Source organism: Pseudopipra pipra, chromosome 3 (assembly GCF_036250125.1).
Source record: "Pseudopipra pipra isolate bDixPip1 chromosome 3, bDixPip1.hap1, whole genome shotgun sequence".
In the NCBI taxonomy this organism is placed as follows: domain Eukaryota; kingdom Metazoa; phylum Chordata; class Aves; order Passeriformes; family Pipridae; genus Pseudopipra; species Pseudopipra pipra.
This window is the reverse complement of record NC_087551.1, coordinates 46246207-46258986: the sequence shown is the minus strand read 5'-3', so window position 1 is coordinate 46258986 and position 12780 is coordinate 46246207. Positions and strand designations below refer to the sequence as shown.

General features: G+C 41.1%; 1 long non-coding RNA gene across 2 annotated transcripts in view; it reads left to right on the top strand.

Moving 5' to 3' along the window:
• The window catches only part of LOC135411440 (uncharacterized), a 37652-nt gene extending 30220 nt beyond the window's left edge, over positions 1–7432 (top strand). Inside the window, exons 3-6 of one of the 2 annotated variants that reach the window (XR_010429156.1) lie at positions 236–358; positions 1081–1114; positions 1491–1550; positions 2186–7432. This is a non-coding gene — a long non-coding RNA (uncharacterized LOC135411440). The remainder of the gene's footprint in view (positions 1–235; positions 359–1080; positions 1115–1490; positions 1551–2185) is intronic. The other variant, XR_010429155.1, reaches the window with a different exon arrangement.
• The last annotated feature ends 5348 nt before the right edge of the window (positions 7433–12780 follow it).

Here is a 12780-nt window from a genome sequence, read left to right as displayed (position 1 = left end):
TGTTTAACTTATGCTTTCTTTCAACGTATTCTTTCTAGCAATCCCTTCCTTTAACATAGGCATTCATTATTGATGAAATGTGGAGACTGATGCTACTGTACCAGTCTAGAACAGGTGCTGTTGGGTAGCCTGGCATGCACACACTCTACCTCTCACCCTCTTCTGGAGGAGACATTTTTCAGATGAAAGAAAACAGCTATTTCTTTCTCTTATGTTCCTTTGTCTTTCTTACAAGGTGCCAGTGTGGTGGTGGCGGTGGGTCCTGGAGCACAACTAGCCTGAAGGTGACTCCTAACCCAGCTCACTTACAGACTGTTGTGTATGTGTGAGGAGTCTCTGGCTTCTGTTTCTCTCTGAGGTGGGCTTTCTGGAGGTTAGAAACAGGACTCTGGGAAGGAGTCATGTCCCAAGCTCAATTTTGTAATGCTTTTTTCCTTGCCTTATTGCTTGAAGAGAAGTTTTCAGGGAGGTTTTATCTGTAAGTCCTCATACTCACAGATCCAAATGCCTTTGTGTATTCTTGTTGTTGAGTGAGCTCTTTATTTGTCTTTGTTTGTTTGTTTGTTTTGTTTTTAATCTTGATATTTCTAATATGGAAATTGATCTGGATCACATCTGCACATACTAGATAAAATAGGTTTATTATTAAATGTAATTTTTAGGTGAGATGAAGTGGACCAAAATTAAACTTTATCTTAATCTTACTAGGGTCCTAGATAAACTTTTTTTTGCCTTTTTTTTTTTTTTTTCATAATTCTCATCATTTTTCTGGGATCGCTTTTATTTTGCCATTGCATCTAGGAATGTGGCTCATGGTGTTTAGCTAGCCCACCAGTTCTGGAGGGAGCACACCTGCTGAAATAAAAATCAATAGGTATTCATAAAGTTATCCCTAGGACCTTAGTCAGTCTTTACTGAGTACGCCTGACACAGCAGATCCCGAAGTTAATGGGACCACTTCTATTGGAATATTAAATGGGTTTATTAAAATGTCATCCCAAGACAAGTGTGGATATATGGAGATGATATTTTCCCTGAACACTGAATAATTTAGTAAAATTATTATATTTCTTATTACAGAAGTTACAGCCCTTTGGGAAGATTTTTATTTAATGTAAGTATTTTAATATATTTTTCTGGACTATATTTTGCATACAATGTAGTTTCTGTTCAGAGGTGGGGTTTTTTTGTGGGAGTTCTGTTCTGTAGAGGTTTTTAATTTTTTTTTTAATTTTAAAATTTTAAAAATTTTTTCTTTTAGACAAAGTCAGACTGAGAATTTAAAAAGCAAAACTGATTACAAAAGGTACCTGGAGAGCATAAATCAGTGTGGACTTCAGAAATAACAGACTCTCAGAGCTAGTGATAGAATAGCATTTTTTTTCTTTCTTTTATCATAGACAGAGTCTGTAAAGGTATGTACTTGAATCACTAAAAATGTCCAGTTCTCAAGGATGCTGACCAACTTGTTATTCTTCATTTTGATTTAGATAAGATATTTTCAGTGCGTGGTTCATTTCCAAACAAACCAAACCAGAAAAGCCTGAACAGTAAGTGATGCTTCACATTTTCTGTTGGGAAAAAGATTACAGAAGCTCATAAAATGTCTCCAGCCTATATAATATATCACGTCATATTAATTTATGGTAGTCAGTGAACAGTCAGAAATGGTGGAGGAGAAAGATTGAGAACCTATAATATTCTGCTTTATTCAGAACTGTATATCAGAGGGCTTTTTTTTTTTTACCTTTATACAGAACTCAGGCACAGCATCTCTTCTTCCTTGCTTCAGGAAAAAAAAAGAAAGAAGGAAAAAAAGTCTACATATTTGTATTATTTCTCCAAGTAGCAAATTCCCTCTGCCAACTATCTGTGGGTGTGCAGCCCTTCCTCAGGAACATGCTGTAACTTCTGAGTTCCTGTGTTTGCGATATCACAGTGCTTTTGCTCTGCAAAACCATGAATGGGGCCATTATGAGGGGCTGCCAGATAATTAAGATTCTGAGAGGGATAGGCTGCTAAAAGCGTGTTTAGTGAGGAAATTACAAGGCCAATAAAAAAAAAATGTCTTTGCAAGTTCCGATTGTACTCTTTTCTTCTGTGGGTCTAATTTTTCAAGGTCTGACTGGATCATGTTGGGGTTTTCTTTCATCCTTTTTTTTTTCTTTTCTCCTCTCTACAACAGGAGCTGAAGCTGGAATCTAAGTCCAAGTTAATGAAGCTGCCTCAAAGTTGAGGAGGAAGAGAATAAACTACAGCTCTGAGGCACAGACCACTGGAGATTCCTCCTTCAAACCCTGCCTTTGCCGCTCACTGGAGTTATTTGATTTGGGAACAAGATAAGAATTCACAATATCTGATTTGTAGAAATAACCTGGAGGAAGGAAAAACAATCAGAAATATTAATTTCAGATATAATTTTAATCTCTCAGTTTCCTAATAGTCTTTCCCAGCTCTAATAACATTAACCAAATATGAAGTCCAGACTTTGGGGAAGTTGTGTACTGACTGACAAATACATCTCCAAATAGTCCACAGTTCAGCGCTTCTTATTCTGTTAATACTCCGTGACCAGGAAAGGTTCGGAGCATAATTCTCTTCCAGTTATTCATGTTCTCCCTTTCTCATTTTTTTTTTCTCCCAGCAAGAAATACACCTGGATATTCATTGTGTGCAAACTGTTGCAGTTCCTTGTGGTAACCTGCAAATCAAACTAATAGAGCAGAAGAACTGCTGTCACACCAAGGGCTGTACAGCCAAATGCAGGTGTTATGGCTGCTATTGCCCCTAAGAGATGGGGTGTGAGGAACAATTCAGCCTGCTTGATAGTCAGGTCTACCCAGTCCTTGGCTAGAGTTGATAGAGAAAAGTACCCAGCATCCTTAAATTAGGCAAAGTCTTTGCTATAAATGTCTAACAATGGCAGTGGAGCAATTCTAATTATTGGCTGTACAGGTGTTGTCTTTCTTCAGTGCTGGTAACATATCCTTGTAAGGCAGTGGGCATATATTTATGGCTCACTTTTTCACACACTCAAAATTTGGGCTTCAGATTTGTATTGATTAAAGTCAGAGTGGTGTGTGTGAGGGTAGGGCCACTGTGCAGTTTATCCATTGTGTCACCCCAGGAAGCAGTGGTGCAGCCAGGGTGTTTGGTGTGTTCCTTGATGGTGACCCCCTACAGCCAAGGAGGACCAGGAGGCAGCTACAGACAAACCAAGGAAGGTTTGTGGGGTGGATATGTGTCCTACAGAAAACAGTGGGAGGGGAGACCATGGCTTCCCAAGCTGAACACACTGTGGATATTGCCTGTGGTGACTGTAGTCACACCCTTGCTCTGAAAATGAGACATCACTTCCTCTTCAAAGGTTCAGATGCCTGTGCTGCCTGCAGCTACACATTCAAAATTTCAGCTTCAAATTTTGTGTTGATTACAATTATTTATTAGTATTAAATTTTAATAATTATTCTAGAGTCTTGTTCTGCATGCCTTCACAAGAATTTAATTGTCTTCAGCAGGCCATTTTAATACGTTAGTGTTTTAGCATGTAATCATAATAATTTATTGTGTTAAAGTGTTGAGACTGCAGCTAGGAGAAATGTATATTTAGGCTCATAAGAAAGGGAAAGCTTCAACTTGGAATATAGTTGATTATAAAAATAAAAGATATCTCTAATGTAGCACTTATTTCTAAGCTTCCTGTTCCTATTCCTGACTTTTTTCATCAGCATTTCTCATAATTTATTCACATCCATGTACACAGTCCTTTGTTACTGCATGAAAAACCTACACAAATGTGGTTTACTGATTACACAAAGGAGGAAGTGAAATTCTTGTCAAATGCTTAGAGAAATCAAATTAAAAGAGTTGTCATTTTGTCTTACTGACTTAGTATTGTTCCCTTTCATAACAAAGGATAAAAATGTGATTTTGAAATGATCGTGTTCCTTTGCATGGTATATTGATTTCTATATAGATATGCTTATTTACACTGGCAGAATCCTAGTTGCTTATTCAAATGCCATCCTGCTATGTCATCCTGGTAGAGACATAACGTTCTGTATTTTTCATGTGACCTTGTCTCATCTGTAAAGCTCAAATTTCATTGCTACTCCAGGAAAGGTTACTGGTGAGAAACATTTGAGCCTTAAATGGATTCTAAAATTTGAATAGGACCCATTTTTTTATGTTATGTTTGGACGAGGCTTAGGTCCAAACACCTCTGAAACTTTAGAAGATTCAAACTTGGATCTAGACTGAATTGTGCAACTTAAATCTATTTCTAATACATAGATAATACCACGTGCAAAGAGCGTAAATGCACACACACATGTGTGCACACATATAGACACAACGTATGTATATTGATACATAACCACGCAACTTGGTAATACTTGGAAATAATAAGTGACATACATCTTTGACTGGAATTTCACCAGTGTTGACTCTATTTCCCAAAAGAATTGAAATTTTAAAAGGTTTTAAATAATTTCTTGAGTAGCTAAAGAAGTTACTGATGGAAAAAAAATCAAAGGAATCAATTGCAGTTTTTTGGAAAAGTTCTTTCATTGTCCACGAGCTAGATTTTAGAAATTTTAAAATGTTTATTAGTTCCCTATCATTGTTCTGTACTGAGTTCAATATAGATTCTGGTTTGAGTGGGACCATAATAAAAAGGAAAACCCTCTTTATGTGGCTAATGCAAGATCAATAAGTTTTGGAAGTATGAAGCAGTGATTAACAGGAGAAAGGAAAGGATGTTGTGTAGGATGGATGGCAAACCAGGGAATCAAAATATGGAAATGAAGTAGACCTAGAAACATTCTGGCTGTTTTGGAGAAAATCACTGTCTAATTTTCGGCTCTGCAGAAACAAAGGCAGGGTGGCCTGGATTTGAATCCTGTTTTACCAGCAAATCCAGCCTTCAGGATCGTTTGCATAACTCATTCCAGCTTTGGCTCATGTCTGTTCTGAATAAGCAGTTAAGCAGTTTGGGTATTTTTCAGATCCTTGTGGGCTGGCAGAGAAAAGATATGCAGCACAGAGGACTGAAAGAGATGATTTGTTTAACTTTTGCCAGCCTGTATGGATGCATCTCCCTGAAGGCACTAGCGTCCAGCCACCCTCGCTCCCAGTACTGACTTGTGTACCAGGCAGAAAGTGCTGGTCTCACAGAGGGAAGATGTTTTGTGCTCAGTGCTTCCAACTCCTATTTACAAAGAAGCAAAATGGAGCTGTGTCCTAAAAACTGGGAGTGCTCTGAACCTCGTGTGGGTTCCAGCTTGGCAAGAAGGGCTCCAGAGGACACAGGAAAAACAGAGAAAGCAGCCAAGTGTTATATGCCTCCCCAAATCCTCGTTTATAAGGTGGTGGTAAATCCCTGCTGTAATGCAGACTCTTCCTATGAGAATACCCAAATGTGTAGTTAGCACACCAAATCACATGAGCCCACTTGCATCAGCAGGTTTGTGACTGAAGCAGTTTTTTGCATTTGTATTTTTTCCATATGGATGTGACTTCAGAGCAGAACACAAGCCTTTAAAAGGGAGAAAAACATCCTTTGGCTTCATTTTGTCTCTCATCTATGGACATATGCAAGTTTAAAAATATTTGACTGTGCTGTTGAGAAAGTGCAAGGCTGATGTTCATTGTTTTACAAGACAGATATTTGGTTAATGCCAGAACTCCAAAGACGCAGACAAGACTGCACCCGCTTGGTGCAAAGTGCCCTGCAAATGCAAGGTATGAGACAGCTCCTGCCTTCTCTGCTCATAACCTGCAAGGAGAGAGGATACCATGCCTGAGGCAATGCAAGGGGAAAAGCTGAGAGCTCAGACCTTCCTTGCCTGATAAACTTCGCTCTGGGTTGGTTACTGTTCTCCCACAGCATCACTCTGCTGCACTAATTGGGATTAGGTCCCCCTGCACTTAATGCTTCCTGAGCACAGAGGAGGAAGCAAACTCGGTCATGAAAAGCTCAACAGTTGTAGCTGCTTAATTGATGGGGTTATTTTAAATCCAGTCAGTTAAATTGCTACGGACACCCTTTATTATAGCCTAGGCAATTTTATTTCAAGTTAGCTTTAATCAATTAGGAATTGATTTTAGCTAAGTCAGTATAAGAACATCTGATCTGGTTTAACAAAATTGGTTTTAGAGAAGTGAAATGGGTGCAGATTCAGCATAAGCTCAAGGAAGGCTTTCTCTTTTTGCTTGCTAATGATGAGGTAGAGGATATGCTGGTAAAACCCCAGATGCTACAGAGCCTCAGCAGATCGTATGCCAATCTTAAGTCTTGTGAAACAAAATGCACAGAAAGGGAGATAAGAGGGGGTTGCATGAATGAAGAACTCTCTTCACAGCAACTTGTGTACAACCAAATCCTTGTCCTGACTGCACTGGTCACTGGAGGAGGTTTGGGAATAGCAAGCGATGCAAGCTTAGAGCTTGCTAGTTGTGCTCGCCCAGGCTGCAGCACCCCATGCCACTGAGGCAGCAAAGCATCTTGGTTTTGCTCTAAGTGTTTTAATGCACTTGTTTTCTGGCGGATTAGTGTTTTGAAGAGGTTTGGAAAGATGCCTGAGCTGGAGGTACGGCATGGAACGCTGCTGGGAGCCAGTGGAGGTAAGAGGAGGAAGCAGCAATTCCATTTCTTGGCAGAAGTGAGGCACTAAATTGTGAAAACAGAAATCACAGGAGAAATGAGAACCATCGATGGGGAATTTTGAGATGCGACCAATTTCTAATGCTGTCTTGCCTTCAGGACTATGAAATATTTCTGAGGTTGTATGATTCTTTTGATGCTTTTTTCTCCAAAAGATTATTGTAGTATTTTTACCATACTGTAAATTGGTACTATGTTTAAAAAAAACCCATCCTGTTATCTTCAATTTACTGCTTTTGTTTTTGTCATGATTGTTATGAATTCTCATATGGGAACTCTTTATCATTGAATGTTGGAATTTTTCATTTCTATTCTCATAAATGGCAGGAACAAAGCTACAGCAGTCAAGGACCTGCTATTTCTGGTATTATCAGAAGAAAAAAGCAGTATTTCTGCCTAGGACTTATTTACTTTGTGACAGAACCGATCCCATGCTTGACTTCTTCTGTAGGTACAAATAGTGTTAATGAGGTGTTAATGTGTATGTAGGCGACACAAACATGGATTTGCCTTTGATCAGTCTGTGTTATTTCCGTTTTTTCTTGACTCTCTTTTTTAATCTAACCTCGAAAAGCTGTTTGCACTATGAGAGCCTGTTGACTTAACAGAAATTTTTCTAGGAGCTGAAAGAACTTCTGAAAACAATGTGTAGTGAAACTCCCACTGACTACAGTGGGGTCAGTATTGTTCCTTTGATTACAATTGTTTGAAGAGCAAACACATATTCCCAAGGGTTTTCCTACATGCAGTTTTTGTACTGCTTTAAATATAGGCTTGAAAGTAGTATACTGAAAGCAGTATATAAACCCTAGTACAATGCAGTTGTGGTATTACCAGGATGTTTATGCTGACCTTGCTTGACCCCACAGATGCAGGGCAGTTCACAGTGTCTCCCTCTCTGCATCAGTACCGTAACTTCAATGTTTTTTTGAAAAAATACACCTCTAAGGCGCTAAAAAGACAAGAAGACTGGGCGTTTTAGGCCTGGGTTTCTTGATTTATAATTATTAACACACATGAAAAAATGAAAACAAGCCATTTAAAGTGAGAAAGCTCCAGAAGATAGAAAAATTATGCTTTCATCTTATTGATGTGGGCTTCCTTACCCTGTCACCTTTGTTATCGCTCTTATTCACTCCTGCTGACCGAAAGGAGCATTGCCTTGTGTTTATCCAAGTCTCATGAAAAAAACAATTGGTTGGGGGGTGCGTGTATGACTTTCAGAAAGTGAACACATTCAAAGTGGAGTTGAAAAGGTGTTCAATGCTCATGTCTCCTTCCCCAGACTCTAGGCATCCCCTTGAGACTCTGAGACTTGGCGCTATCATATTTTCAAGTGAAAGACTTGAGTGGCTTTCTGCATCTACCCCTCTTGGGGGATCCCTTTGCTACAGTCATACCTTACAAGCTGCCAAGAACAGGCTCCATTGTCCCAGGTGCTGCACAACCAGCAGACATGTCCTGCCCTCTGCACAGCAGCCTGAGTCATGTAGCTGGCCTGGTTTCACATGGCAGAAGGGAGACATAGATCTCACAGTGGGAGACAATGGTGTGGTCACAGCAGCCAGTGTGCTGGCACTGAGGCTTGGGGAGGGCTAAAAATGGGTTTCTTGAGAAGTAAAGTTGAAATAGAAGAAGAGGGAAAGTAAAGTGAAGCTGGGAAAGATGTATGCTCAAAGAAAACCACACTGCAGGCTGGAGGAAGCAGCCCACTAGCAAAAATTGATAACTCAGTCAAAAATGTATAAAAAGTTCCAGAAGCAGCTGGAGGCTCCCAGTGCTGATGGCTCCGTAGCTTTCTCTCCTGGCTCTCTACCTTTCCCTCCTGGCTGGGGTCTCATTCTCAATGTGATTTTCTCCCACAGGCCATAAGGCAGCAAGAGCTTGAAACATGGAGAACTGATTTAAATCAGCCAACTTGGGCTCCTGTTCCAAATCCTCCTTTAGTTGATGTCTGTCTCTCCCTTGTAACTATAGAAAATCCTGGTTAGATTATCCTTGCCAGACTTCAGTCAACCTTTGGAAGCACTTCTCTTCCTCTTTTCTCCTAACTCACCCAAGAACAAGGTAGAAGGGAAGGAGAGGTGGCTCATTATGTAAAGTTATGTCCAAGGGCTGTGAGGAGAGGAAAAGTGTAAAAATACAAGCAAAGAAGAGGCATAGCAAACAATGCACCTTTGTGTATAACACTTATAAATAAGGTTTGCTGCCTGAACCTAAGCAAGCCTACTGCAGCAGAGGTGGATGTCTCACAAGGTAAAACATGTGGACCTGGAAGTATCTGGTGTTTGCAGTAAGCAGCGCCAGCAACAGCTTCTATTTCTTCCTCCTCCACCCCAGGTTTATGTTTTGTAGTCCCAGTTGGAGTTTAATGTGCTTTCCAGTTTCCTCTATTTTTCTTTTTGACTGTGTTTTGATTTTTTCATATTGACATCTCTGTCCACAAAAGGTGCCAGCCAGTTTAATAGCTGTCAGGAGATAAGTGCTCAGTTGATGCAGACAACATAGGTGGCAGTGTCAGAGGCCAGCCAAGACATTGTTTGGGCAGGCAGCACCGTATCTCCTTGGCACCTGTGTTCATTTACCCCTTCAGCTGTGCTGCTTAGAGCACAACATGAATGATGCTGATTTTTGGAATGGGAGCTTAGTGCTTTGGATGAGAAAGCATGCTGTATGTTTTCACACCTGAAAGCTCTTCAAGGAGAGATCTGAGATGTTTCCTTTTATGCGCATAAATTGAACTTTCTTTGCCTGGCTTCAGACTTTTTTTTCCCCCCACATATGGTGATTGCTTCCAATGTGTGCTTATAGAAACTGGAGACATTTACATTCCTAGTTTAGTGAAGACTTGACAGATATTTGATTTGAGCTGGCTTGTTATTTCTAGTTCTGGCTCATTGCAACCACAGTGCTTACTGCTGTATCGCTATTGATTGCAGCCAGACATCCTGACAGATAACTCTGTCTTCCCTTTTATTTAAAGAGCAAAAAAAAAGGGCATATCTCCAGCCCCACTACTTGTGAAGACAGACAGAAATACATAATGCAGACTGTTTGGTGAGATTGAAAGTGTGTCACTGTGATCTCTAAAAAGTCATAATTTATTCACCCTGACTTCTCTGTCCGTCTCTGAAGTTCCCCCAACACTGGTGTGCAGAGTTGTGCTGGGAAGGCTGCGAAATAGAAGTACTTACCATTGCTTGGGTTAAACTAGCAGGAAAGTGCAGAAGTGAAACCGTGAAGGAGACATAATCTGAATTCAAAGCTCTTCCAACTCCAAAGCAAAATTACACCTGACACCCCCCTACTCCCTCCCTCTTATTTCTGTCCATCCACACAAACTCCACTGGAGCCCTGGGTTTAGCAGGTATGAGATAGTTTCCTTGAGCCTTTTCCAGAGAGGAAATGTCTAGGGCAGTTGGTTTGTATTTGCATCTCTAAAGCACCAGAGTCCCTAGGAGTTTCTCTGGCTGCCTAGATGTTGTTCCTAGCAATGGCCCTGATCATGTCCCATTGTCTGAATAGTGCAGGGGCAATGGACATATATGAGTATCTGCTGTCACTAAAGATCTTGCCTCTGTCATTACAGAAACTTAATCAAAGACTCTGCTCCAGGTCTTCAGCATCATATTTTCTTGGCTGACATACCCGGACTGCCACTCCGATTTTTCTTTAAGATACTGCAGAGTTTGACCGCTCTGAAAATGAAGGCAGCTTGTACATGTAAAAGTGGGTCAGATTAATATCCTCAAGCACGAGTACCAGCAGCAGCACAACTCCTCTAGTGGGACATGTGGCACAGGATAGCAGTTCAGAAGTTTATCTCTGGCCTCTGTTGTATGTTGTTTGAGCGTCTGTGGGGGTCTCTGATGTATTGACCCATGCCTCCTCATTTAAAGCCAGCATGGCCAAGTTCTCAAAATCGCTGAGGATTCCCACAAATGCAGGTCTTTGCCTCATAGGATGAGAAGACAGTCTTTAGCTTTTGTACCTCACTCCTGCAGCTTCTAAAAGTGAAAATGAGCCTAGGAAAAATGGCGAACATCATGCTACAAGCTTTAAAAATTTATGGTTGCCACAGTATAAATCACATTGAAGCAACATGTTTACTCTGTTTCATTTAATTAATTGATCTGATGGCTTGTACTCCTGTGAAGCCACTGCCTCACTTGCTCATTTAGTTTTCCTCCCTCCCTCCAAGCCCCAGAACATAAACCTTTCTCAGCAAACTACCTGTCTGTTGGAAGGAGATCTCTGCTTATTCCTGCCAGATGAGAGAAAATCAAAATCCTTGCTGAGCAGCAGTAAAAGAGCAATGTTGCTTCCTGGAATTGCATCAGAAGCTCCTTCCTTATTAGACCATGTAAGGCTACAGCAGGGAAACAAGTAGCTGAGCCTGTTCAAAAGCCTACAAATTCTTTCTTGCATTAAGTTAATTAGTGAGAAATGAAACAAGAAGCTAGCGCATGAAAGAAGATGATTAGGTATCTCGTATGTTAGTAGCTCAGTGGAATTGCAAGGAAAAGGGATCCTACTTATCATTGATAAGAAATAAGTCTTTTATCCTTGCTTCAATTTTGAGAAAAATTCACTGTGTTTTACCTGCTGATGGACAGAGAACATTCAGCTGCTAAGGCAAATGTGATAACAGATAATCCAGAGAAGCTTGCGTGATGAGTTAGTGCTCAGACACAGTCCAGTCTGAACCACTGGCTGAGAAGCACTATCTCCTAATTCTCTTCTGCTTTCACTCCAACCGGCTGACACAGGGAGTAGGAAACTCAAAAATGAAGACACTCACTCCTCCCCAGCACTTAGCAGCACAAGGAAAATTAGGCAAACAGATGGGAGCCAATGTATCATCCAAGTAAAATCCCACCCTTCATGAAAATGTGCCAGCTGAAGAGAAGACAGGATTCCTATTGGTGTCTTTTGCCACAGAGAGTAAATATGAATATTTTGGCTCAAAGTTAGCAGTGAGTGCTTTGCTTTTTACCTTCTTTTACCGTCTTGTCCAGGTGGTCTTTGAAGCTTGGGACATGCAGAAGCATGAGACTTTCCAGAGAAAGCTCCAGATGCCCTTGGCAAACTTTTGTTTCTCTTAAATCCTGATTTCCTTCTGTGTCTGTGGCTGGGGCTGAATTTTTTCACAGAAAAACTAGCAGTTACCTAACAGGCTCTTGATCTGTATTTTATGTGGACAAGATGTATTTCTATCTGGAGTTGTGGTGGCAGCTTTTCCTTGCCTTGCCAACGGACTTCATGTTGTCACAAACAAAACTTGCTTTTAATGGGTATTGGGACCCCTCTCCCCTTCATGTATTTCAGTTGTGACATTTGGAAATGTTACTCAGGAAATCTGTCGCCATCTGGGCTTCCAGCAACCTGTACTGCTGATGCACCCTTGTCTCTGTCAACAGTAAGCCCATCTCTTCCCCTGCAGCTGTCCCCTTCAGATTCTCTTCATCAGTCTGTCAGCAGCTCCACCAAGAGAAACCAGATCATGGATCCTGGCCAGTCCGTTTTCCAGCCCACAAATGTAACAGGAGCCTTCTCTACCTGCAGTCAATGTTCAGTTTCTGTTGCTTGCCATGAAGTGAAGAATGTTCTTGCAACATTTGAGGAGCTACAGATTTATCTGGATGTCTCCCCACCTGCTCATTGATAGCAAGATATCAATTATCTTCAAAACTCACAAGCCAAGTACATCTTCAGCCTGAGTTTTGAATGGGCAGCTTAGGGCTGCCTCCTTCCCTGCTCAGCTACAGTGCAGCCTCACTATGCCCATACAAAGGACTCTCACCCTCAGCTCCAGTATCACCTCTGCTTTGCTGTATCTCCATCAGCAGTAAGCAGCCTGTTGAACAGTCCTCTTTGTCTGCTTCATTGTTCATGATGTCAGGAGCAAGTAAGGGTGGCTAGGAGGAGGTTTGTCTGCCAGCTCTGGAAGTGCAAAGCTGATCTCTTCTCATGGCTGATGTTGAAGCTGAGGTCATCCCGGAAGGTACAACTGCACATCCATGCACTACTGCTAACCTGAACAGCCTGCTAGGATGTTCACTCACTGTGGTAGCTCCCTGGTCTAGCTAAGCTCTGAAGGGCTTTTTATCTGCTCC